The sequence below is a fragment of the Salmo trutta genome, chromosome 8 (assembly GCF_901001165.1).
Source record: "Salmo trutta chromosome 8, fSalTru1.1, whole genome shotgun sequence".
NCBI lineage: Eukaryota > Metazoa > Chordata > Actinopteri > Salmoniformes > Salmonidae > Salmo > Salmo trutta.
This window is the reverse complement of record NC_042964.1, coordinates 37,574,450-37,602,219: the sequence shown is the minus strand read 5'-3', so window position 1 is coordinate 37,602,219 and position 27,770 is coordinate 37,574,450. Positions and strand designations below refer to the sequence as shown.

At 44.2% G+C, this 27,770-nt stretch overlaps 1 protein-coding gene across 5 annotated transcripts in view; it reads left to right on the top strand.

The window, feature by feature from the left end:
* The first annotated feature begins 101 nt into the window (after positions 1-101).
* Positions 102-27,770, top strand: part of LOC115198828 (cyclin-dependent kinase 17) — a 39,846-nt gene continuing 12,177 nt past the window's right edge. For 2 of the 5 annotated variants that reach the window (XM_029761150.1, XM_029761149.1), the window contains exons 1-2: positions 102-463; positions 8,448-8,531. The gene's annotated coding sequence lies outside the window, so the exon portion shown is untranslated. The remainder of the gene's footprint in view (positions 464-8,447; positions 8,532-27,770) is intronic. The other 3 variants (XM_029761151.1, XM_029761148.1, XM_029761152.1) reach the window with 2 other exon arrangements.

Here is a 27,770-nt window from a genome sequence, read left to right as displayed (position 1 = left end):
TAAGATGATCTGTGTAGTAAACCTACTGCAGGAGGCGCTACAAAACTACTCATTGAATGAAGGGCCATATTGGTGCTACTGGTATGCGGCCACCAATCGCATTCAGTTCATTTCCCCGTCTCTCTCCATGTCAGCACCAGCATAGGCGGAGGCGTCAGAATGTGGGCAGCCACAGTTTGCACCTCTACCGGTTCATCCACGGACACAATCCGTTCTCACTCCCCATAAGCTCCCTTCTCGTCATAGAAGTGAGCTTTCGGGAATCTGGTCTGTAATTTGTATCATTTGAACTTTGAAAACGGTGTTCATGTGAGAACATTCTGTGCGGAATAATGTGAGCAAGAGAAAAAGCCAGACGTATACGAACTGTTTTTACGGGTGGGTGGAAAGACGGGCATCCGGCCTCCGAGGAAGCGCCTATCGAGGTGTGGAAGTCAGGTAGAAACGACGTCCATCGTTTTTGGTAAGTAGCCAAATGTTGTTGCTTCGTGTAGGTTTACAAGCACACTATCCATCAGAATGGCTACTGCAATGCCGCTTTGAAATGACTAGATACAATGTTGTCAGCGCGCAATGTTGCGTCGCCACAAGGGTCTGGTTGAGTTGACCAACTATTTTGCATCGCTTGTCAAAATAGGACTAGCTACCGGACACCTACTAATAGGAGTTGTATTAACACAATTACATGTGTGGTTTAAACACCTTAGTGAGTGGTTACAATGGGCAATACCATTGCTGTTTATTTGCCTTCAGTCTATAGGCTAACTTGCGCACCATTTGATTTTCAACACCTTTTAGGCTATAACCCAGGAAAATCTGAAGCATGTAACGTTACATACAGTAGGTTATATTGAAAGTGCTGAGTAGAGTATAAATTGTGTAAATAGTCAGTGCTTTGAGCCGTGCCAGTTAGATGCATGTCATCACTTTTTATACACAGATTCCTTTCACTGTTACACTGGCTTCGTTTGTTTTTGCTCAATTTTATGATGTTTTGCTGTGGCTGTATCTGAACCGTTAAAATAACAATGTTTTATAGGCTTTACGGTCCATAACAGGTGTCGCACATTGTAAGTTTGTGTCAAATGTGCATATATGAAACTGATTGGCTACTGTGTACAATGTTATCAATGAATGTAAGGTTGTTAGGCCAATAAGGTACAATTCACCGCATATAGATGTCTGAACTAAAGTCACTGTTAGTGTGTAATAGTGATGATGAGGAATTGGTTCCTTGGGCCACAGTAATACCTGGCACACTCTAATCTCAGTGTAGCAGCACTTAGCTGTGACTGCCTCTCAGGGAAACAATATCATGGTATAATTGGTGGAAATGGAACAGATTTCCCTCTGAAAACCATGCCACAAAGATACCAGGCAAGCAGACTGGCATAGGATACATCTCCCATGAATGTCATACCTTGTTAGTGTAGTTGGAAGAGGCCAACAATAGAGAAGAATTGAGGTAACACATTATGTCCATCTTTCCTATCCTATTGGCAGTTCCGAATTTTGACGTGTGTGTGTGTGTGTGTGTGTGTGTGTGAGGTTGTGATGACGCTCGTCCTCCTGTGCTCGTCTCATTGGAGCCGTGTCATTTCACCTCTGACCCCTGTGATGTTTTTCCAGTGGTGGTGTAGCCTACATGTCTGTTTGGAACAGCCCTTTACTGTGCTTCTGGAGCCAATATGGCCCTGGGCTGAAACATGCACCCTCCCCTCCATCTCCCCTCCCCAGTACTGCATGTGTCCAGAGTGTGTTTTTAATCCACCGTAGGTATGTCTGTGTGTGTCAAATCTGAGTAGTTGTCAGTTAGTTCTTGGCCAGAGGTATGTGTGTACATGTACTCAGGTTAGACCTAGCAGTTCCCTGCAGCTAGAATGACCCAGATCAGGGGTATGTAGCCAGGTTGTTCTATCTGTGTGAAACCAATCCCTCATGACAGGCTAATTATACTGGCCCAAACCCTCATTTTTCTGTCCCAACTCTCTCTAATCTCTCTCTAGTGCTACAGTGTAACCCTGCTTGATAACACCATGCCACGATAGCCTTGATATTGATCAGTCTCAGTGCTGGGAGGTGAAGTGCATGGAAGGATAACAGAGAGAGAATCAGATTATATACAGTTGTGATAGTGCACTGGTGCTCCGTGACTTTCCTCTGTCGTGACTCATCAAAGGGCTCACACTCATCCTCTCAGGTCCGATTGGATATGATCGTGTTGATTATTCATGGTAGTTGCACAGAATATTGTGCTGTACAGTCTGTCTTTTGCCAGCCCCCTCTTTCTCTCGCTCTGTCTCTCTCGCTCTGTCTCTCTCGCTCTGTCTCTCTCGCTCTGTCTCTCTCGCTCTGTCTCTCTCGCTCTGTCTGTCTCGCTCTGTCTGTCTCGCTCTGTCTGTCTCGCTCTGTCTGTCTCGCTCTGTCTGTCTCGCTCTGTCTGTCTCGCTCTGTCTGTCTCGCTCTGTCTCTCTCGCTCTGTCTCTCTCGCTCTGTCTCTCTCGCTCTGTCTCTCTCGCTCTGTCTCTCTCGCTCTGTCTCTCTCGCTCTGTCTCTCTCGCTCTCTCGCTCTGTCTCTCTCGCTCTGTCTCTCTCTCTCGCTCTGTCTCTCTCGCTCTGTCTCTGTGTGTTTGTGTTAACTCCCCTTTCTCGTCCTTTGACACCAGACTCACCATCCTCTCTCTCCCTCTGTCTTTGGAAAGGTTCCTCTGGGAGTGTTCTTTTCACGGGACCCTCTGCCTACTATAGCCACAGTGTCTGCCTGTCTGTCTGCCCGACAAATGTTCAATCAATATGTCTGTCTGCCTTCACATGCAAATCAGCAGATAAAGTCTGAGGGAGGAGAGACGAGAGGAGATAAGAGGGGATGAAAAATAGAGGAGATGGTCCAGCACTGGTGGAAAAAGTACTCAATTGTCATAGTTGAGTTAAAGTAAAGATACCTTTAATAGAAAATGACTCAAGTGAAAGTCACCCAGTAAAATACTACTGGAGTTAAAGTCTAAAAGTATTTGGTTTTAAATATACTTAAGTATCAAAAGTAAAAGTACAAATAATAAAAAATTCCTTATTTTTTACTTTTGTATTTTTTATTTACGGATAGCCAGGGTCACACTCCAACACTCAGACATCATTTAAAAACAAAGCATTTGTGTTTAGTTAGTCTGCCAGATCAGAGGCAGTCGGGATGACCTGGGATGTTCTCTTGATAAGCGTGCGAATTGGACCATTTCCTGTCCTGCTAAGTATTCAAAATGTAACGAGTACTTTTGGGTGTCAGGGAAAATGTATGGAGTAAAAAGTACCAAATTTTCTTTAGGAATGTAGTAAAGTAAAAGTTGTCAAAAACCCCCCAAAAACTACTTAAGTAGTACTTTTAAAGTATTTTTTACTTCAATACTTTACACCACTGGGGTCCAGACTATTCTCCCTATATGAACGTGTTAAATCTAGTGGGTTGGGGGGTGGTGATAACAGAGTAATGCCCACAATGACAGTACACACATTCACAGTGCAGATGTGCTAAAGTACGCAGTATGCTCATAAAGTTCCTGTCTGCTATGGGAGGGGGATATCTCGCTCTGACAGGCTTACAGAGGATCATCCTAGGTTAGAACACACTGTTGCCATTGACAACAGGCGCTATCTCTGTCTCGATTTCTGTCCGTCCCAACTTACGAGATTTCTCTCTCTCTCTCTTTCACTATCACATCAGGTTTTAATCTTGTGTTCTGTTACCGTGTCTTGAGAGAGCTCATTGATTCGGGACGAGAGGTGCAGCACACACACCGTGCCCACAGCCTGACCGTGCCCACAGCCTGACCGTGCCCACAGCCTGATCTGTACCTATCACTGAAGACATCGCCAACACCGTACCGAGGGATGAACAACTGCGTGTTTATATGTGCGTGCGGGGCGAGAGAGCAAGACATACGTTTTCCACGACTTTATTCCTCTTTAGTCCTTGTGTGAATGTTCATGTGTGTGCCGGTGAGGCGTGCACCTCCCTACTCCTGCTCGTAGGATTATGTGTGGAGGAAGAGATGGATTGGGAAGGCAGGCTAACTCACACAGCCCTCTGCCTCCCCCTCTCCCCACCGTCTGGTCAGCCGAGGGTTAAACTGTTTGCCTGGACGTGTGGAATGTGACATCAGATTATCAATGGGGGCAATCAGATGCTTTTCCCTCAGTTCCTGATTCCTGAGAGGAGGACAGAGAAGAGAGGGAGGAGGAGGAGGAGGAGTGGATGCTGACGAAGCCCCCCGTTTATTTATCATCTGATGCCATGTGTCTTCGGGACATGGTCCGTTGTCATTGGGTGTATTTTGGGTCGTTTTAGCAATTGGGTTTTTTCGGGGAAGTCTAATTGGAGGCTTGATAATGAGTGTAATTATTGCAGCCTGAGTGCGCCTCACTCCCACACAGACACATTTAAAGAGCCTTAGAACAGAGGTCAAGGAATGTTCAGACGGCTATAGAACTGGCCAGAGAACAGCATTCTGTAAGATGGAATACACCGAGGTGTTACTTCTAACACTTTATCAATGCTATTCGCCCAATTTCATAGTCATGTGTATTGTCTATACTGCACATGACTAAGTATTGACAATACACCATTAAAGTGTAGTGGAGCTCATTTGATGGGTGACCACGCCTGAAACCGAATGACTTATTGGCTATCTCCACTTACGTAGCAGCTGCCTGTGTCCGACCCCTGCTGTGTGTGTGTGTGTGTGTGTGTGTGTGTGTGTGTGTGTGTGTGTGTGTGTGTGTGTGTGTGTGTGTGTGTGTGTGTGTGTGTGTGTGTGACAACAGTTGCCCAGCTCTTTTTCCCAGGCCTGCTTTACAACATGGATGACTGAATCAGCACAACTAGCGAGGGGAGGCGGAGGGACAGACAGATATGCACACGTGCTGATTATGGAAGCTATGTCAGGAATGTGGAAGAGGGGTGGGCTTGGGTGTTTGTTCGTATGGTGGGGATCATCTCGTTCTGTCTCTGTGTTCACAGTTTTAAAGGGAGACTGAGGAAGTTGTGGTGTGGACAGCTCGACTGTAAAAGACTTTCAGTATCGTTGATTAGCGGTATGATCGGATGACTAGTCATGGTATTTTTAACAATCTTGTCAGCGGTCGCCGCTGTCTCATTGTCTGGTGTACTGCTCTCCAAACGATTAGACTTTCAAGGTGTGTAAGACATCCTCGGCCTGCTATGGCGACAGAGCCGCAGCTTCCTTCCTGCTGTTCTATGGAGAGCGTTGTGATCATATATACAGTAATCAGCCATTTTATATCAGCCTGCGATGTGTGTGAGTATATGTAGGGCAACAGTACAATACCAGTCTATTGTTATCTGGCTGTGATGTCATTTTATATGAATTGACTCTAGTCCAGAGCCATGTACTGGTGGGAATGGGACGACGACTTCAACTGAGGGATCCACTTTCTGTCCCCTGAAGAGTTTGATGGAGGAAAGCTGGGGGGGGGTTTCTGTAGACTATCCTAATGCCCTCCTGTTGTTGCCTGAAGAGGGGCATTGTGGGAACTGGAGCTGCCGTTTTGGAAGGAGCCCAGGGTCTGATTAACACCACTCCGGTACCATGCACAGACCAGCACTGTGTGTGTGCACTCACACATTCTGTCTTTGTCCTCTTTTTTTCCCTCCCTCCCTCCCTCCCTCCCTCCCTCCCTCCCTCCCTCCCTCCCTCCCTCCCTCCGTCACAGCCGTGCCCTCCCTCCCTCCCTCCCCCTGGGGGAGACTGTCCCATCATGCGTTGCCCTGTGGGGGTTGGGACATTGGCTTGTAATCTGGAGATTAGAGGGTGGCATTGTCCGAGCAGCAGACAGACGGATTATTCACACACACACACACACACACACACACACACACACACACACACACACACACACACACACCCGAACATTAGCACTCGTACACTAAGCACACCACAAATACTGTACAGACACATATACACACTTCACATACTGTACTCATTATACACACTCATAGGGAAATTCCCCGAAGTAGACACACGCACAACAGCACAGAGTGACTGTCACGTTAGTGTTTCCTGTCTGCCATGTTGAAATAGTCATGGAGCTGTGATCTCCACACAGCGACCTCTATACGCCGACACACAGAGCAACATGAGTTCAGCTACCATAACAGAACAAACCCTACCTTGGGAGGTAACTTCACATAGTGGGGGGGTAGGACACTGTTCTGACAGGCACATTGTTCACATTCCCTCACAGACCCGCATATCCCAACCAGCACAGTGACAGCACAGTGACAGCACAGTGACAGCAGAGTACAGTGCCTGTTACCTCTGGTTCAGCTAACAGTGTGGAGCGCTGGAGCTTAAGGAAGTCATGGGAACCTTGTTAGCAAACTGCCAAGAGGCTGAAGGAAATCAATCTAGCCGAAGGTAAAGGTACATCACAGAAAGGGTCTGTTCTGTTATGGTACAGTAGCTGAACTCCTGTTACGTGTGTGTGTGTGTGTGTGTGCGCGCGTCGGACGCTATATGTTGGTGCTGATAGTCTCAGGACTCTTTTGGAGGGTCTTGGGTGGCAGGCTGTGTGTGTGTTGAAGATGACGCTTGTGTGCAGATAAACGATTAACCTCGTGAAGGCTTGGTTGTCTTGACTGCAAGTGGGGTTAAAGTGGTATTGGGAGGAGGTAGTGAGCTAAAGGGAAACATGGCTGAGAGGCAGGGGATACTCTTGAATGGCTTCCTATCCTAGTCTCATTTCCTAGCCGTTCTGCCTTCACAGCCAAATCAGAGGAGATAATGGAGAGGGAAGGAGACTGGCTGAAACTGTTGAGAAGCCTGAGCTGGAGGCAGGAGGGTGGGATGTTTCTCTTCCTGACTTCCTAACCCTCACTCTGGTGACGAGGAGGAATGTCACACCAGGAGCGACCCGGACAAAGACAGGAAGCACCGCTGGCTGGTCCAGTGGGAACAGAACTGGGACTGTGGTGGCCTGGGTGTCTCCGGGACGATCCCTAGGGGCACCTGGTGGGCACACCTGTTCTCTCGGGCTTTATGGTTTAGAGGTGGGGCCTGGGACGACTCGTGGGAAAGGGGAGGTTCAACAGGAAAAGCGAGAGATCAGGGAAAGGATAACGGTGGGCAGAAAAGACGGCGAAGTGATAAACCATCGAAGGGTGCAAGGATGAAATAATTGATCTGCTCTTTGTTGTTGGAATACACTTCCAGATAACTTAGGCATTTTACTGCTTTAATGTTTGCATCCATCTTGCGTGTGAGTCTGTGTTTGTGTGTGTCCCTCCTATCTCTGTCCTGTGGGAATGGGAACTATTCCAGCTGTTCCTTGCGAAGAGGAAGCCCGTGTTTTGGGACACACTCGCACGTTCCCTGTTGTGCTCCTCTGGATGGCTGTCCTGAGTCGTCCGGAAGCAGCTCGTTAGACCTCGTTAGTGTGGTATGGCTTTAAAGGAGAAGAAGAAGAAGTAAATAGCAAGATGTGTAACTAAGGCTGAGAGGGCCGGTGGGAGGAAGGTGCTACAGGAAGAGAGGATGGATGGGCTGACAGTTATTGACTTGACTGTCAGACTACAGGGGGTTCAGTAACTGCACCGGTGTGGCCTTCTGCTCCTCGCGCACACCGAGGGAGACGACGAAGCACAGAGTCTTTTATCTTCTCAAAGGGTCGTCATGTGAGACTGAGACGCTGATAAAGCTGGTTAAAGGGCAGCGGTCTAGGCAAACCCTGAAGGGTTGTTTAACTGGCTCAGAGCGTGTGTGTTTAGGGGTGAGGTCTGGGTCCTGTTGGAGTCTGTCCCGTTCATCTCTCCATTTGACACAGGGATAATGTATAGCCTCGTCTGTGCTCATCCTCTTATCTCCCGCAGTGCTTTTTCTCCCTTTCCAGCCCCCCTTGCTGCACACTGATGACACTGTAGTGTCTGCGCCAATTCAAGCCGTGTGTGTCATGCCACGCCACTCACTATGGGGCTATGATAACTAATTTTCCTGCTTTATTCTGTGGGTTGTTTGTATTTTTATCAGAGAGACTCTAGCTCTGATTGGTGATAGATTTTTCCTAAATCAAGTAGCTATGACTGAGATATGAAGTTGTCTCACCTTACCACAGTAGCAGATGAGTGCACCAACTGTAAATCGCCCTGGATAAGAGCGTCTGCTAAATGACTAAAATGTCAACTGTAAAGAGGGAGGGAGCACGTGCCTGTGGGGTGTTTATGCTTGTCTGTGTATAATGGCAGGCCTGTCCTCTGTAGAACACACTGTGTATTCAGCTGTGAGAGTCTGCAGTACCCAGTCCTAAAAATAACCCCCCTTACTGCCCCTCTCCTTCTCTTCTCCTCCCTCCCCCCTTTCACCCATCCCCTCTCTCCTTTGCTATTCCTATCTCCCCATTCTTATCTCCTCTCTCTCTCTCTCTGCCCTCCTTCTCTACAGGATCTGATCGCTCCTCTCTCTCTGTGTCATTGCCTTGGCTTCCACTCTCACACCGAAGGAGATTTTCCAGCATTTGGGACATAGGTATTTCTGTCTCTGTTTGCCCAAGTGCCTCTAATGTACACTCACTCACTCACTCTCTCACACACTCACATGTCCATTACCCGTTAGCGCTGTTATTTCAGCTCATCCCTCCAGGGTCAGTCACGCTGAAACTCCTTTTAGCTCCTTACACTGAGAGGTGTGTGTGTGTGCGAGCTGGAGTGTTGGGCTGGGCTCAGTTCCAGTCAACCAGTGTGATGGATGTCTAGCCGCAGCATTTTGTGCTAACACATCCCATTACATCACTGTGAATGGTTGCCCCCTGGCAGCACTGGTTTATGGTTATTGGCTGCAGCAGTCATTTACCTCAGCCGGTTGGCCCGTGTTGGTTTTGGGAGTTCAGAGGTCACAGGTTGTCATAGTGATATGCCTGACTTCTCATCCCGGAGTCTGGCTGCAGGTCAAAAGATCAGAGGGGAGGCAGTGTTATGTCTCTAATGGCAGTGTTCCATTATTTATGTTACTACCTCATCTGTGTGTTTGGGTAGGATAGCTGAGATACAACTGACTTTTGTTAAAGGGAGGGGGTGTGTGTGTGTGTGTGTGTGTGTGTGTGTGTGTGTGTGTGTGATAAGGCAAGGTTTGGGTTAGGGGTGTGGAGGGGCAGTGATTAGAGTAAGGGATTTGATTAATGCTTCGGGCCTAACCGGATTAGCGTTGATTGTATTCGATTTGGAACTGAGCTGCCTCCAGAGCGGTGTACTATAGAGCATAATCAATGAGTTAGCCAGCAAAATTGGCTCAACACAAGTGACAGTTTAGGCACCTGGAGTAATGAGTAGGATTCTGTGTTTTCACATGCAAAAGTGATTGCTTTTGATAAAAACGCTTTATCTGCTTTCTCAATGAACACTAGTTTGAGAATTCTGACATATATTTTATGGAAAATATGTATGTTTCTAAACAATGTATCATGCTGCCTTGTTGACATGACGGAGCGGGGCAGATTACTGATTGATTTGAGAAAGCCCCCCCCCCCCCGTTCACATCACGGGCCATAGCCCGGTGCACTGCGGTTCAACTTAAATGGAACTTCCTCAGGGTCCAGGAAGGGGGTGTAATGCTGTGTTTGGGAGTGCTCGGAAGTATATTGTAGTCCGCATGTCTTTAATCCCATTCATTTGACGACAGTGGTGGTTTTGGTTAGTAAGGCACACCTGCAATCCCTCTGGCACTGGTGTGTGTGTGCGTGTGTACTGTGTGTTCACTGCTGTACCCCCTTTTCTCTTACACAGGTGTGTTTGTGTGGTGGCCTACAGGAGGCTGTGAGTGTCTGTGATCTTTATATCATAGGCGTGATGCTAGCTAGCCCAGGGCTAGGCCTGTAGCTATAGCTCATTACTCACCTCCATGTACACAGCAGACACAGAACGGGTAGGGCTGGGCTTTATGGCCTAAAAATCAGATCTCCATTTTTATTACATTTTTTTCCCTCTGAATAAGCTTTGCTGCACACTTTTAAAGGTCAATACACCACATTTCAAACACTCAGCAATAATGTAATGAATTCAGGGCTTGTAAAATTATACAGTGTCAAAAAGTATGTGGACCCTTTTGATTTGCCTGGATGTCTGCATAAATTGGTCATCAAATTTGATTTGATTTACCATCTAAGTCACAACAATAGACAAACAGTCTGCTTAAACTAATAACACATACATTATTGTATTTTTCTTGTCTATATTGAATACATAATTTAAACATGCACCAGTGTAGGTTGGAAAACGTATGTGAACCCCTAGGCTAGTGACTTCTCCAAAAGCTAATTGGAGTCAGCTAACCTGGAGTCCAATCAATGAGACGAGATTGGAGATGTTGGTTAGAGCTGCCTTGCCTTGAACAAAAGAGACCTAAGATTAAGAATTGTTGACTTGCATAAAGCTGGAAAGGGTTAAAGTATCTCTAAAAGCCTTGATGTTCATCAGTCCACGGTAAGACAAATTGTCTATAAATGGAGAAAGTTCAGCACTGTTGCTACTCTCCCTAGAAGCGGCCGTCCTGCAACGATGACTGCAAGAGCACAGTGCAGAATGCTCAATGAGGTTAAGAAGAATCTTAGTGTCAGCTAAAGACTTACAGAAATCTCTGGAACATGGTAACATCTCTGTTGACGAGTCTACGATATGTAAAACACTAAACAAGAATGGTGTTCATGGGAGGACACCACGGAAGAAGCCACTGCTGTCCAAAAAAAACATTGCTGCACGTCTGAAGTTTGCAAAAGTGCACCTGGATGTTCCACAGTGCTACTGGCAAAATATTTTGTGGACAGATGAAACTAAAGTAAAGTTGTGTTGTTTGGAAGGAAGGAAGGAACACACAACACTAAAGAGCTGGGCGATGTGGCCAAAATCTCATCCCGATTATAGGTCATTTCATATCCCGATAACGATACATATCACGATATAGCACATTTTCTGGATATTCAATGAATAAATCATTTATATAAAATGACCACATGTAAAGGCCTATTTCTTATTACTTTTTGAATTATACTCAACAAATAAAAGGTACTTAATCAAATATGAGTATTTATTTTACTTAGAACCTCTGCAAATTTTCAATTAAGCATGTAACAAAATATAAATGTGTAAAATCTAAAAAGGTAAATAGAAAACACTTCGACAATAGTTGTAGGCCTGTTGTAAGGCAGGTCCTCACCAGACATCACCGGCAACAACGTCGCCTATGGGCACAAACCCACCGTCGCTGGACCAGACAGGACCGGCAAAAAGTTCTCTTCACTGACGAGTCGCGGTTTTGTCTCACCAGGGGTGATGGTCAGATTCGCGTTTATCGTCGAGGAATGAGCGTTAGACCGTGGCCTGTACTCTGGAGCGGGATCGAGGTGGAGGGTCCGTCATGGTCTGTTGCGGTGTGTCACAGCATCATCGGACTGAGCTTGTTGTCATTGTAGGCAGGCAATCTCAATGCTGTGCATTACAGGGAAGACATCCTCCTCCCTCATGTGGTACCCTTCCTGCAGGCTCATCCTGACATGACCCTCCAGCATGACAATGCCACCAGCCATACTGCTCGTTCTGTGAGTGATTTCCTGCAGGACAGGAATGTCAGTGTTCTGCCATGGCCAGCGAAGAGCCCTGATCTCAATCCCATTGAGGACGTCTGGGACCTGTTGGATTGGAGGATGAGGGCTAGGGCCATTCCCCCACAGAAATGTCTGGGAACTTGCAGGTGCCTTGGTGGAAGAGTGGGGTAACATCTTACAGCAAGATCTGGCAAATCTGGTGCAGTCCATGAGGAGATTTGCATTTGGTACCTTGGGTCGAGTGTTGGCACCAACTCACGAAACCCCCGTTTCTCAACCGTGTAAATTGGGGCCATGTCTTTGCAGATGTAAGTTGTAACGGCAGCTGTTATCTCCTTCCATCTTCGGGATTCTTTGCCTTATGGTGTACCGCGGGAAAAAGTCTCTAGCAACATCTGAGTCGGGTTTGTTTTGGGCACTGGACTGTACTTTTTTGGGTCTCATCCGTAGACTCTCTCCGTACTGTTTCACATGATTCTTGCATAGGCGGTAAAAGGGGTTAGTGGTGTTTGAGCCTGTTGTCGGGACCGGCCTGCGGCATATTTTTTTTTGCAGTGGACGTTTTTTTGGTCCGTGTCAGAATTTTCCTACCCAAACCACGTCCATGCGACCGAATTTGCCCCTTTTTTAGGTACGAGCTCCGTGTCTCCATGCTCTGTGTCACGTTCACTCTCTTCCATGTTTGTTTGTTGCAAATTTCCTTCCAACTAATGAGAATGAGTTGCTAACTGCTTTACATAAATGTGTATTTTTATGCTCATTGCGTAAAAAGACAGCTAGCGCAAAAGTCTGTGGCTAAAATGCTACTAGCGGTATGTGGTACCGCAATGCAGCGTGTGACAAACTAAGCATACATTTTACACAATCATGTTCATTGATATTCTCATTTTAGTAGGGTCTGCTCTGTTCAACATTTTGGTAGTTGAGCCATAAAAAGACACCTAGCGCAAAAGTCTGGCTAAAAAGCTCCTAGCGGTACATGGTACCACAATACCACACGAGGCAGAAACTGAGCGTACATTTCCCATAACATGTTCATTGATACTCTCGTTTTAGTAGGGTCTGCTCTGTTCTACATTTTGGTAGTTGAGACACAACCTTTCTAACAATACCCTTGTTATCTATTACAGTAAAATAATGTCTGATAGTTTCGGCGTCGATATGACAGATTCTGTAGGACCAAACCTCAAATGCCAATAGCGAGTTTAAACTGCTTGTTGTGAGAGAGGAATTTTTTATCTTTCGTCTTTGTTGTGAGTGGCAGGGGGAGGGGCTTGGCGTCTGTGAGAGTGGGAAGGTACACACAGCACAGAAGGAGCAAAGGAGCCTTGACCAAAAAGATTCAGAACACTCATAAAAACAACAAAAAATTGCATTCTTGCTATACAGGCATTTGGAAGATCACGCTAAAACCAACATTTGAATGAATTTGATATATCCCCCAGCCCTATGGACAGGTACTAGGCCTTTTCCTCAAGGGCGTGGTTGAATAGCTTATAAGAGTGTTAACCATATTAGCCTCGGGTCAAATTATTACATTTTAATTCATAGAATAGTTCTTTGGAGGAAGGGTCGTTGACATGTATTTGACATTTGTGTCTATTAATCAAAGTTGGCATATTTATGACATTTTGCCCTTAGCCAGTCCTCCTTTTGACTTCATAGTGTTTAATCTGTAGGTGCTACAAAGCAAAAGTTGGTGTCATATGAAGCTTTACTGCTTGCTCTGATATATGAATAGTATTTATATTTCATTTATGAATATTGAAAATTATAAACATAAATATTGGAAACTATATTTTAGATATGGCTTTTTTTATATATATATTGTTGTACATAATATACTCTACTGCCATATCAAAGTTTCAGCGGGGGATCTCTACTAGTTTGAAAGTTATAGCCCGTTTTATAGAGATTTTGGTTTCATTGCCTACTGTGCCAGTCATTGCACTCCTTTTACTTGTCATTACACATCCTGCACATCACCAGCAGAGGTCGACCATTTTGAATCCATTTTCACATTCACTCTGTTGGTAATGCTTACAAATTTGATCATAACAAAAGTAGCAGAGATCCCGCTCTGGAACTTTTGATATGCCCGTAAAGTATATTGCGTTCATCAATAAATTTGTATTTTTCTATTGTCATGTTTATTTATTTTTAAGCTAAATCAATGTACAACTGTGTTATTGAAATCAATATACTATTCATATTACAGAGCAAGCGGGTAAAGCTTCATATGACACCAATTGTTGCTTTGTAGCGCCTACAGATTAAACATTATGGAGTCTTAAAGGAGGCCAACTTTCATTAATTAATTATCAGTTATGCTTTTAGATACGTATGCCAAAAGTTCCTCCAAAGGACCCTTCTATGAATTACATTTCGTGAACATTTCAAAATCATGTATTTTTTTTGTCCTGGTTTTGTATTGAATTACAGTACAGCCCTGTCTCTGTTCTCTTTCACTCTCTCTGTTCTAGTCTGTTCCTTCCTCAGCTAACAGTACATGCCTGGAGTTACCCCGGTGATGTCATGCCTCTTACACAAACACAAAGACGCCATTCTGTTCTTCTCACTCGAAATATGCTCACTTTCTCTTTCCCTCGCTCTCTTTATCCCTTGCGCGCCCTCGCTTTCTTACACTCTCACACGCACGTACGCACATCAACTCACACGCGTTTACGTCTCTTCTCATTCCATTTTATCTTTTCCATTTTCAATTGAATATTAATTTGATCATATCATATTTCCTAGTTACTTGACAAATAGTGGGAGTGAGACTAGAAGGAAAAGAGCAGCCAGCCAGAGAGAGTTCTGGGATAGTCTAGACCTACTAATCTTTTGGTAGCAGAATATAGACTCTGGGGCCTTGGTCACCATGGTGATGAGAGAGGAGTTCAGGGATATAGAGAGACAAAAGGGAGAGAGACAAAAGTTGCTCTTCTTATTCAACTTCAAGGCAGATTTCCCTAAATGGGGGTGGAACTACTGTATCTTTAGGGACATGACTTCAAGGGAGCTGTCTTATTTGTCAAATTTTAAGGAATTTAATTTGATGTGAGTGTGTGTATTCGACATAATTAGGTCTTGTCGTCTGCCGTCTCTCCCTCGCCTGCCCTTTTGTCTCCTCCTCTTCGCTGAGCTCTGGCCTACCCACGATGCACTGGGGGACCCCCAGAAGCACAGGCTAAGAGGAATGAGGGGAGATCTGAGGGAGTGCCTGGTTTGGGTTAGGAATTCTGGGTCAGGACTTCACAGAATAATTTTTAGACTCTGTGTGTGCCTGCTTGCACATGTATGTTTTTTTGAAGGGATGCTGATAAGCGAGAGGGATGAGGGGGAGAGATGGGGGAGAGATGGGGGAGATGGAGGGGGATACTGGGACAGAGCCCATCAGCCAGTGTGTTGGATTGTGTTTAATGGGGAATTCTCTGTGCTTTCCCTTTCACATCATTCAGATATGCCAGATGCTTTATCCCCCTTCCCTATCCCCAGCCCCCCAGCTCTGTCACATGAGCTCTCTTTGTTTTGGTGTGGCCCAGAGATAATACCCGTCTCTGTTACACCCCTCTGTATCTGAGACAAAGAGTGCTTATCTCGTACTTATGGCTGCACAATGAATCACACTTTAATCAAAATTGCAATATTGACATGTGCAATATCTCAAGGCTGATTTTTTTTAATTTATTTTTTTTGTATAATTTTTTTACATTATGAATGGAACATTCAAATGTAATAAGGGTCCCCTGAAACTCTGACCAACACTTTGATTCCTACTAGTGATGCACCGATATGACATTTTTGGCCAATTCCGATATTTTCTTTGCCAATAAAAACGATACCGATAACCGATTTATTTAACATTTTAGCGGCCTTATAAGCATTCTAGTACTGTTAAATAGTTAACACACACACACACACACACACGGACACATCAGTCTAAGGCACTGCGTCTCAGTGCAAGAAGCATCACTACAGTCCCTGGTTCGATTCCAGGCTATATCACATCCGGCCGTGATTGGGAGTCACATAGGGCGGCGCACAATTGGCCCAGCGTCATCCGGGTTTAGCCGGAGTAGGCCGTCATTGTAAATAATATTTTGTTCTTAACTGACCTAGTTAAATAAAGGTTACACACACACACACACACACACACACACACACTGACCATTAAGTTATTTTGTTGGCATTTACGTATATCCACATTACCAGTAAAACATAATCAAAACCTATTTCTTTCACTTACTTGCTGTGCTGTTTCGTATATTTGTTCAGTCGTTTCATTCTCAACCAGGATTTCTCATACTATAGAACACCATTTGGGTCTTTGCGTGTCAAGTAACACTATTTGACGTGTCAAATAAGCTTGTTGACCGTTCAGGACCTGAATTTGACTGCACGTCACATATTTTAACGCAGTCATAATTTTATTTTCCCGTAGTTATTACACATTGATTACACTATCAGTCGTATTTCATATGTCACAACGATTCATCGATGCGTATGCTATGATGCTGGTAATGTTGTCTCTCGTACCTACAGTGCTGGTCGAACAAAAACAACAACAAAAAGCTAGCTATCTCATGGATGCAAACAATGTTCTTCCCCAAAAACATAGCAAAACAACATCCGTTTCAGTAGCTATAGTTAGCTAGGTGTCATCTAAAATAACCCTAATTTATAAGGCAGTTATTATTTGATTAATGGTGGTCGGACCCATCTATGTGAAGCTAGCCACAATAAGGATTAGCCACAATAGTGGACTTTGCAGTTAGCCTTAAATAAAAGTATGTCATTGACAGTGACGCAAATGAACACAAATAGTAGAATTATGCCATAATTGAATAAATCATGCTGAATGAGGTTGGAAGGTTGTTAAATACCTCAACAAAATCTGTTGAAATCACACTGGATGAATTATACTTTAGAATTGCATTGGGGGCATACTTATTTCACTGTACAGCCTTACCTATGGGTTGTGGATCAATGACATGGGGTATCAGTTTACTTAGTGACACCCAGAGAACATTAGTGTCGTAGCTCTTATTGCGGGACTCTGAAACAACTGTGAATTGAGCCACATTTATTGTCAATCTGTGTATTGATCACTATTCCCGAGGAAAAACAATACTGCGTGGATGTTTTGGAGTCTGATAACTCTGAGGAGGAAAAACAAATATTGGGTATTGAGTAGACTGATACCCCATTTCATTGATTCCCAATCCTTAGGTAAAGCTATACAGTGCAATATGAACGTCAATACACACAATAGGCTAACTGGGGAGGTGATTTCACACAGTCACAGTCCCGCGATAAGAGCTACAATGCTAATATTTGCGTAAACTCTTGACAGTTGTGTTCTGTTGGTGTCACCGAGTAGACTGATACCCCATTTCATTGCTTCACATTCCAACCTTGTTTAACATTATCTAGTCTAAATATGGCATGATTCCACCAATTGTAACCTTCTGCATCACTTTGAAAGAGGTATTTTTATTTTGAAGGCAAACCGCAAATTCCACTATTGGGCTTAATCCTTATTGTGGCTAGCTTCACAACACATAACCCGGTCCGGTCGAGCCTCACTAGCCAGATGAAGCTAGCTGGCTGCTTATAACGTTAGTTTTGGGCAACAGAGTTAAGTAGCTGGCTAGCTATTTATTTTCATGAGCTGAAGTTAAATTTCAATAGGTGAACAAAAAGTGGCTACCTAGCTAATACTTACTCACAAGGATTCCTAAATCATTGCTAAGAATAATGAAAATAACTGCAGTTACTACTGATCGTTGTTTTCAGCCTGGTTGTATTAGTGCTAGCTAGGTACCAAGCTAAAGCTAGCTACCCCTGAAATTGCGGTTGAACAAATAATGCTTTATTACCAACGCGGTATTGTAAAATAGTGTTATTTGACACGTAAAGATCCCAACGGCGTTCCATGGTATGTTGTGAAGCTAATAGCAGTGACGCTATTACTGTGTAACTCCGGTAGTGCAACTTGTACCGGTGCTTCGCCAGTTGGCGAAAGCTAACATTTTTTAATACAATTTTAATTGAACCTTTATTTAACTATGCAAGTCAGTTAAGAACAAATTCTTATTTACGATGACGGCCTACCCACGACAGAGAACGGTTGATTGTCAAGGGCAATGAATTCCACTATCTTGGCGTTAATGGATTTTGCCTTTGAGTTGTCTCGCTGAAATGTTTTTACTCTTTCAAATGACTGCTCGATTTTACGTGGCGTCATTACGTCATGTACCTAGGTTATATAGGTATGCACATCAGCTTTGACATCGATTTTGGACTTCGGCATTAAACTAGACATCGGGCCGATACCGATGTTGGCATTTTTAGCTAATATCGTCGGATTCCGATATGTTCACCGATTATCGTGCATCCCTAGTTCCTAGCCTGTCGCAGAAACTTCTACAGGTCTTTTTCATGAGTTGTCATGCCAAACAAAACCAACCATAGAGTCGGAGTAATGTTATATGATTTCAACAGTTCACCCAAGTGTTATGATCTAAATCGCAAGTCAAATCACAATCGCAACAATTGGTTAAAAAAATCACAATTCGATTAGTTGCCCATATCGTGCAGCCCTACCTGTACAGCAGGCTTCCCCAACTGGTGGCCCGTGGGTGATTTCAAAAATATATAATATTTGGCCCCCCATTTTCTGAGCAAAAATAAAAAGGTAGATATGTTTTTTTTTTATTGTTGGATATTAAAGACTGTACAAACACCAGTAAATCAGCTCCAAGTGATTTAAATTATGGGAATCTGTTCCAAAGCATTCCCTCGTATAATACATATATCCAGACTAGAGGTCGACCGATTAATTGGCATGGCCGATTAGGGCCAATTTCAAGTTTTCATAACAATCGGTAATCGGCATTTTTGGATGCCGATTACATTGCAATCTATGAGGAGACTGCGTGGCAGGCTGACCACCTGTTACATGAATGCAGCAAGGAGCCATGGTAAGATGCTAGCTAGCATTAAACTTATCTTATAAAAAACAATCAATCTTAACATAATCACTAGTTAACTACACATGGTTGATATTACTAGTTTATCTAGCTTGTCCTGTGTTGCATATAATCAATGCAGTGCCTGTTAATTTATCATAGAATCACAGCCTGCTTCAACTTCGCCAAATGGGTGATGATTTAACAAAAGCGCTTTCGCGATAAAAGCACAATCGTTGCACCAATGTACCTAACCATGAACATCCATGCCTTTCTTAAAATCAATACACAAGTATATATTTTTTAAACCTGCATATTTAGTTTAAAAGAAATTCATGTCAGCAGGCAAAATTAACTAGGGAAATTGTGTCACTTCTCTTGCGTTCAGTGCAAGCAGAGTCAGGGTATATGCAGCAGTTTGGGCCGCCTGGCTCGTTGCGAACTGTGTGAAGACCATTTCTTCCTAACAAAGACCGTAATTAATTTGCCAGAATTTTACATAACATCGAAGGTTGTGCAGTGTAACAGTAATATTTAGACTTAGGGATGCCACCTGTTCGATAAATTCCGCAACGGTTCCGTATTTCACTGAAAGAATAAACGTTTTGTTTTTGAAATGATAGTTTCTGGATTTGACCATATTAATGACCTAAGGCTCGTATTTCTGTGTGTTATTATAATTAAGTCATTGATTTGATATTTGATAGAGCAGTCTGACTGAGCGGTGGTAGGCAGCAGCAGGCTCGTAAGCATTCATTCAAACAGCACTTTCCTGCGTTTGCTAGCAGCTCTTCGCAATGCTTGAAGCACAGCGCTGTTTACGACTTCAAGCCTATCAACTCCCAAGATTAGGCTGGCAATACTATAGTGCCTATAAGAACATCCAATAGTCAAAGGTATATGAAATACAAATGGTATAGAGAGAAATAGTCCTATAATAACTACAACCTAAAACTTCTTAACTGGGAATATTAAAGACTCATGTTAAAAGGAACCAGCAGCTTTTATATGTTCTCATGTTCTGAGCAAGGCAGATAAACGTTAGTTTCTTTACACTGCACATATTGCACTTTTACTTTCAAATCCAACACTGTTTTTGCATTATTGGCAACATGTTTCATTATTTATTTGAGACTAAATAGATTTTATTTCTGTTAAATTTTTAGTTAAAATAAGTGTTCATTCAGTATTGTTGTAATTGTCATTATTATACATGCATACAGCTGGATGTTTACATACACTTAGGTTGGAGTCATTAAAACTCATTTTTCAACCACTCCACAAATGTCTTAACAAACTCTAGTTTTGGCAAGTCGGTTAGGACATCTACTTTGAGCATGACACAAGTAATTTTTCCAACATTTGTTTACAGACAATTCCAGTGGGTCAAAAGTTTACATACACTAAGTTGACTGTGCCTTTTAAACAGCTTGGAAAATTACAGAAAATGATGTCATGGCTTTAGAAGCATCTGGTAGGCTAGTTGACATCATTTGAGTCAATTGGAGGTGAACCTGTGGATGTATTTCAAGGCCTACCTTCAAACTCAGTGCCTCTTTGCTTGACATCATGGGAAAATCAAAATATATCAGCGAAGACCTCAGAAAAAGAATTGTAGACCTCCACAAGTCTGGTTCATCCTTGGGAGCAATTTCCATATGCCTGAAGGTACCACGTTCATCTGTACAAACAATAGTACGCAAGTATAAACACCATGGGACCACGCAGCTGTCATAACGCTCAGGAAGGAGACACGTTCTGTCTCCTAGAGATGAACGTACTTTGGTGCGAAATGTGCAAATCAATCCCAGAACAGCAGCAAAGGACCTTGTGAAGATGCTGGAGGAAACCGGTTCAAAAGTATCTGTATCCACAGTAAAATGAGTCCTATATCGACATAACCTGAAAGGCCACTCAGCAAGGAAGAAGCCACTGCTCCAAAACCGCCATAAAAAATCCAGACTACGGTTTGCAACTGCACATGGGGACAATGATTGTACTTTTTGGAGAAATGTCCTCTAGTCTGATGAAACAAAAATAGAGCTGTTTGACCATAATGACCATCGTTATGTTTGGAGGAAAAAGGGGGAGGCTTGCAAGCCGAAGAACACCATCCCAACCGTGAAGCACGGGAGTGGCAGCATCATGTTGTGGGGGTGCTTTGCTGCAGGAGGGACTGGTGCACTTCACAAAATAGATGGCATCATGAGGCAGGAAAATTGTGGATATATTGAAGCAACATCTCAAGACATCAGTCAGGAAGTTAAAGCTTGGTCGCAAATGTTTCTTCCAAATGGACAATGACCCCAAGCATACTTCCAAAGTTGTGGCAAAATGCCTGAAGGACAACAAAGTCAAGGTATTGGAGTGGCCATCACAAAGCCCTGACCTCACTCCCATAGAAAATTTGTGGGCAGAACTGAAAAAGCGTGTGTGAGCAAGGAGGTCTACAAACCTGACTCTGTCAGGAGGAATGGGCCAAAATTTGCTAGCACAGACTGGAATATGTTCCGCGATTCTTCCGATGGCATTGAGGAGTACTGGCTTTATCAATAAGTGCATTGAGAACGTCGTCCCCACAGCAACGTTCGCACTGAGATGAAGGGTAGAGCTACCGCTTTCAAGGAGCAGGACTCTAACCCGGAAGCTTATAAGAAATCCCGCTATGCCCTCCGACGAACCATCAAACAGGCAAAGCGTCAATACAGGACTAAGATCGAATCGTACTACACCGGCTCCGACGTTCGTCGGATTTGGCAGTGCCTGCAAACTATTACAGACAACAAAGGGAAGCACAGCCGAGAGCTGCCCAGTGACATGAGCCTACCAGACGAGCTAATTAACTTCTATGCTCGTTTCAAGGTGCAAGTAACACTGAAACATGCATGAGAGCATCAGCTGTTCTGGATGACTGTGTGATCACGCTCTCCGTAGCCGACGTGAGTAAGACCTTTAAACAGGTCAACATTCACAAGGCCGCTGGGCCAGACGGATTACCAGGACGTGTACATACGAGCATGCGCTGACCAACTGGCAAGTGTCTTCACTGACATTTTTCAACCTCTCCCTGTCGAGTCTGTAATACCAACATGTTTCAAGCAGACCACCATAGTACCTGTGCCCAAGAACACTAAGGTAATCTACCTAAATGACTACCGACCCGTAGCACTCAAGTCTGTAGCCATGAAATGTTGTGAAAGGTTTGTCATGGCTCACATCAACACCATTATCCCTGAAACCCTAGACCCACTCCAATTTGCATACCGCTCAAACAGATCCACAGATGATGCAATCTCTATTGCACTCCACACTGCCCTTTCCCACCTGGACAAAAGGAACACCTATGTGAGAATGCTGTTCGTTGACTACAGCTCAGCGTTCAACACCATAGTGCCCTCAAAGCTCATCACTAATCTAAGGATCCTGGGACTAAACACCTCCCTCTGCAACTGGATCCTGGACTTCCTGATGGGCCACCCCCAGGTGGTAAGGGTAGGTAACACATCCGCTACGCTGATCCTTAACAAGGGGGCCCCTCAGGGGTGCATGCTCAGTCCCGTCCTGTACTCCCTGTTCACTCATGACTGCACAGTCAGGCATGACTCCAACACCATCATTAAGTTTGCCGATGACGCAACAGTGGTAGGCCTGATCACCGACAACGATGAGACAGCTTATGGGAAGGAGGTTAGAGACCTGACTGTGTGGTGCAAGGACAACAACCTCTCCCTCAACATGATCAAGACAAAGGAGATGATTGTGGACTACAGGAAAAGGACAGAGCACACCCCCATTCTCATTGATGGGGCTGTAGTGGAGCAGGTTGAGAGTTCCTTGGCGTCCACATCACCAACAAACTAACATGGTCCAAGCACACTAAGACAGTTGTGAAGAGGGCACGACAACCTATTTCCCCCTGATGAGACTGAAAAGATTTGTCATGGGTCCTCAGATCCTCAAAAGGTTTCACAGCTGCACCACCGAGAGCATCATGACGGATTGCATCACTGCCTGGTAAGCCCCCCCCCCCTTCCCCTTCTACGCTGCTGCTACTCTCTGTTATCTATGCATAGTCACTTTAGTAATTCTACCTACATGTACAAATTACATCGACACCGGTGCCCCCGGCACATTGCCTATGTACCGGTACCCCCAGTATATATCCCCTTATTGTTATTTACTGCTGCTGCTCTTTAATCATTTGTTATTCTTATCTCTTTTAAAAATATATATACACTGCTCAAAAAAATAAAGGGAACACTTAAACAACACAATGTAACTCCAAGTCAATCACACTTCTGTGAAATCAAACTGTCCACCTAGGAAGCAACACTGATTGACAATAAATTTCACATGCTGTTGTGCAAATGGAATGGACAACAGGTGGAAATTATAGGCAATTAGCAAGACACCCCCAATAAAGGAGTGGTTCTGCAGGTGGGGACCACAGACCTCTTCTCAGTTCCTATGCTTCCTGGCTGATGTTTTGGTCACTTTTGAATGCTGGCGGTGCTTTCACTCTAGTGGTAGCATGAGATGGAGTCTACAACCCACACAAGTGGCTCAGGTAGTGCAGCTCATCCAGGATGGCACATCAATGCGAGCTGTGGCAAGAAGGTTTGCTGTGTCTGTCAGCGTAGTGTCCAGAGCATGGAGGCGCTACCAGGAGACAGGCCAGTACATCAGGAGACGTGGAGGAGGCCGTAGGAGGGCAACAACCCAGCAGCAGGACCGCTACCTCCGCCTTTGTGCAAGGAGGAGCAGGAGAAGCACTGCCAGAGCCCTGCAAAATGACCTCCAGCAGGCCACAAATGTGCATGTGTCTGCTCAAACGGTCAGAAACAGACTCCATGAGGGTGGTATGAGGGCCAGACGTCCACAGGTGGGGGTTGTGCTTACAGCCCAACACCGTGCAGGACGTTTGGCATTTGCCAGAGAACACCAAGATTGGCAAATTCGCCACTGGCGCCCTGTGCTCTTCACAGATGAAAGCAGGTTCACACTGAGCACATGTGACAGTCTGGAGACACAGTGGAGAACGTTCTGCTGCCTGCAACATCCTCCAGCATGACCAGTTTGGCGGTGGGTCAGTCATGGTGTGGGGTGGCATTTCTTTGGGGGGCCGCACAGCCCTCCATGTGCTCGCCAGAGGTAACCTGACTGCCATTAGGTAATGAGATGAGATCCTCAGACCCCTTGTGAGACCATATGCTGGTGCGGTTGGCCCTGGGTTCCTCCTAATGCAAGACAATGCTAGACCTCATGTGGCTGAAGTGTGTCAGCAGTTTCTGCAAGAGGAAGGCATTGATGCTATGGACTGGCCCGCCCGTTCCCCAGACCTGAATCCAATTGAGCACATCTGGGACATCATGTCTCGCTCCATCCACCAACGCCACGTTGCACCACAGACTGTCCAGGAGTTGGCGGATGCTTTAGTCCAGGTCTGGGAGGAGATCCCTCAGGAGACCATCCGCCACCTCATCAGGAGCATGCCCAGGCATTGTAGGGAGGTCATACAGGCACGTGGAGGCCACACACACTACTGAGCCTCATTTTGACTTGTTTTAAGGACATTACATCAAAGTTGGATCAGCCTGTAGTGTGGTTTTCCACTTTAATTTTGAGTGTGACTCCAAATCCAGACCTCCATGGGTTGATAAATTGGATTTCCCTTGATTATTTTTGTGAGATTTTTGTCAGCACATTCAACTATGTAAAGAAAAAAAGTATTTAATAAGATTATTTATTTAATTCAGATCTAGGATGTGTTGTTTAAGTGTTCCCTTTATTTTTTTGAGCAGTATATTTTCTTAACTGCAATGTTGGTTAAGGGCTTGTAAGTAAGCATTTCACTGTAAGGTTGTATTCCTGTTGTATTCCTGTTGTATTCCGCACATTTGATGGCGTATGGCTGAATGCTGTGGTAGCCATGCTGTGGTAGCCATGCTGGTTAAGTGTGCCTTGAATTGTAAATAAATCACTGACAATATCACCAGCAAAGCACCCCTACCCTATCACACCCCCCCCTTCATGCTTCACGGTGGGAAACACGTGCAGAGATGATCCGTTCACCTACTCTGCGTCTCACAAAGACACGGCGGTTGGACCAAATATCGCAAATTAGGACTCATCAGACCAAAGGACAGATTTCCACCGGTCTAATGTCCATTGCTCGTGTTTCTTGGCCCAAGCAAGTCTCTTCTTATTGATGTCCTTTAGTAGTGGTGTCTTTGCAGCAATTCGACCATGAAGGCCTGATTCAGTCTCCTGTGAGCAGTTGATGTTGAGATGTTTCTGTTACTTGAATTCTGAATCATTTATTTGGGCTGCAATCTGAGGTGCAGTTAACTCTAATGAACTTGTCCTCTGCAGCAGTGGCGGTCTTCATGAGAGCCAGTTTTGTCATAGTGCTTGATGGTTTTAGTGACTGCACTTGAAGAAACTTTCAAAGTTCTTGACATTTTCCAGATTGACTGACCTTCATGTCTTGAAGTAATGATGGACTGTCATTTCTCTTTGCTTATTTGAGCTGTTCTTGCCATAATATGGACTTGGTCTTTTACCAAATAGGGCTATCTTCTGCATACCACCCCTACCTTGTCACAACACAACTGATTGGCTCAAACGCATTAAGAAGGGAAGAAATCCCACAAATGAACTTTTAACAATGCACACCCGTTAATTGAAATGCATTCCAGGTGACAACCTCATGAAGCTGGTTAAGAGAATGCCAAGAGTTTGCAAAGCTGTCATCAAGACAAAGGGTGGCTACTTTGAATAATCTCAAATCTGAAATATATTTTCACTTGTTTAACACTTTTTCTTTTGTTACTAAATGATTCCATGTGTTATTTCATAGTTTTGATGTCTTCACTATTATTCTACAATGTAGAAAATAGTACAAATAAAGAAAAACCCTTGAATGAGTAGGTGTGTTGGTACTGTGTGTGTGTGTGTGTGTGTATATATATATATATATATATATATATATATATATATATATATATATATATATATATATATATATATATATATATATGAGAGAGAGAGAGATTAGGAAGGTGTTCTTAATGTTTTGTACACTCAGTGTATGTTCACTCAGTGTATGTTATCTTATACAATGTAAGCCCCCTGACCATCTGCTCAAGAAAAAATCGGCCTGCGGCTGAATCTAGTTGATGATCCCTGCTGTACTGTGTGTGTGTGTGTGTGAGTGAGTGCAACCACTAGAGAGAGGGTGAGTTAGAGAATGAGACAGAATGGGAGGGAGAAAGAGGTTGCGTTTTCTCCCTGTGCTGCTGATACAGGATTCTGGACCCTGTCCAATGGGAAGAGCTAATCTAGTAACTCTATATCTATGCTGCAGGGTGGCAGAGAGGGATCTGCTCCAGTTACTGAAGGTGGGACCAGCAGCATATGTTTTTTCATTGTTGGATATAAAAGACTGCCCAATGCACACACACACACACACACATTGGAGGACAGCTGTGGCTTCCTTGGCCCTCAGTTCTTCTCATATTTCCTTGCCAGCTCAGCTCATGCAGCTGAGCTGAGTTAAATAAAGGTTCAATTAAAACATTTAAAAATGCATCATGAAAGGGAGAGTGAGTGTGTGTGTCACTCCCCACAGCAGCAGACAACCTTGGTTTCAGCAACCCAATCCTCCACAGCCTGCCCACTTTCCTAGCCTGTCTGCCCAAGGACAGTGATGCCCTGAGGGGCAGACACAGGCGTACTCAGCCCCAGCCACATGACCAGGCCTGTGTCCCGCACAGGATAGAGTTGTTGGAATGGTAACAGAGCATGTTAATATCATAGCCTAATTGACATTACTGCACTCAATACTGTGTGTGTGTGTGTGTGTGTGTGGACCACGAGTGTGGCTGATAGGATAAATGGAGAACGTTCTGTTGGAAAATCCTATTAGTGAACTCCAAACACACACTTCCCCTTCTGCTCTCTCTGTTTTTCTCTCTCACTCTTCTGCTCTCTCTGTTTTTCTCTCTCGCTCTTCTGCTCTCTCTGTTTTTCTCTCTCGCTCTTCTGCTCTCTCTGTTTTTCTCTCTCGCTCTTCTGCTCTCTCTGTTTTTACCTCCCTTTCAATTTAAGGGCTTTATTGACATGGGAATCATATGTTTACATTGCCAAAGCAAGTGAAGTAGATAATCAACAAAAGTGAAATAAACAATACAAATTAACAGTGAACATTACACTCACAAAAGAAAAAAGACATTTCAAATGTCATATGTGCAAATAGTTAATATACAAAAGGGAAAATAAATAAACATAAATATGGGTTGTATTTACTTCACTGTTTCCCTTCTTTTGTGGCAACAAGTCACACACCTTGCTGCTGTGATGGCACACTGGTATTTACCCAATAAATATGGGAGTGTATCAAAATAGTTTTTTTTACCCAAATTCTTTGTGCATCTGTGTAATCTGAGGGAAATATGTGTCTCTAATATGGTCATACATTTGGCAGGAGGTTAGGAAGTGCAGCTCAGTTTCCACCTCATTTTGTGGGCAGTGTGCACATAGCCTGTCTTCTCTTGAGAGCCAGGTCTGCCTACGTCGGCCTTTCTCAATAGCAAGGCTATGCTCACGGAGTCTGTACATAGTCAAAGCTTTCCTTAAGTTTGGGTCAGTCGCAGTGGTCAGGTATTCTGCCACTGTGTACTCTCTGTTTAGGGCCAAATAGCATTCTAGTTTTCTATGTTTTTTTGTTTCTCTCTCTCTTTCTCTTTTTCTCCCCCCCAGCAGGTTTGTTGTGCTTAAACAGATGCGCTCACACATGTCAACACACCTTTGTTTTACTATCCTTGTGGAGACCAAACAGTTAATTCCCATCCAAAATCCTATTTTCCCTAACCTTAACTCTACACCTAATCCTTAACCACTAACGTAAGCCTAAAATTTGCTTTTTCCTTATGGGGACTGGCGGAATGTCCCCACAACGATAGTAAAACTAAGAAAACACGTGTGTGCACACTCCTCCATTAACTAAATTTGTTTTAATGAGATCAACTCCAGCTGAAATGAGAAGAGAACCAGGTCATACCCGTGCAACACACACACACACACACACACACACACACACACACACCCACACTTAAACCTGACATCAAAGCGTTCGCCCTGCCAGGTACATGGTGGGTGTTAGGGCATGTGGGGGGCGAAGGGTGGGGGAGACTTATC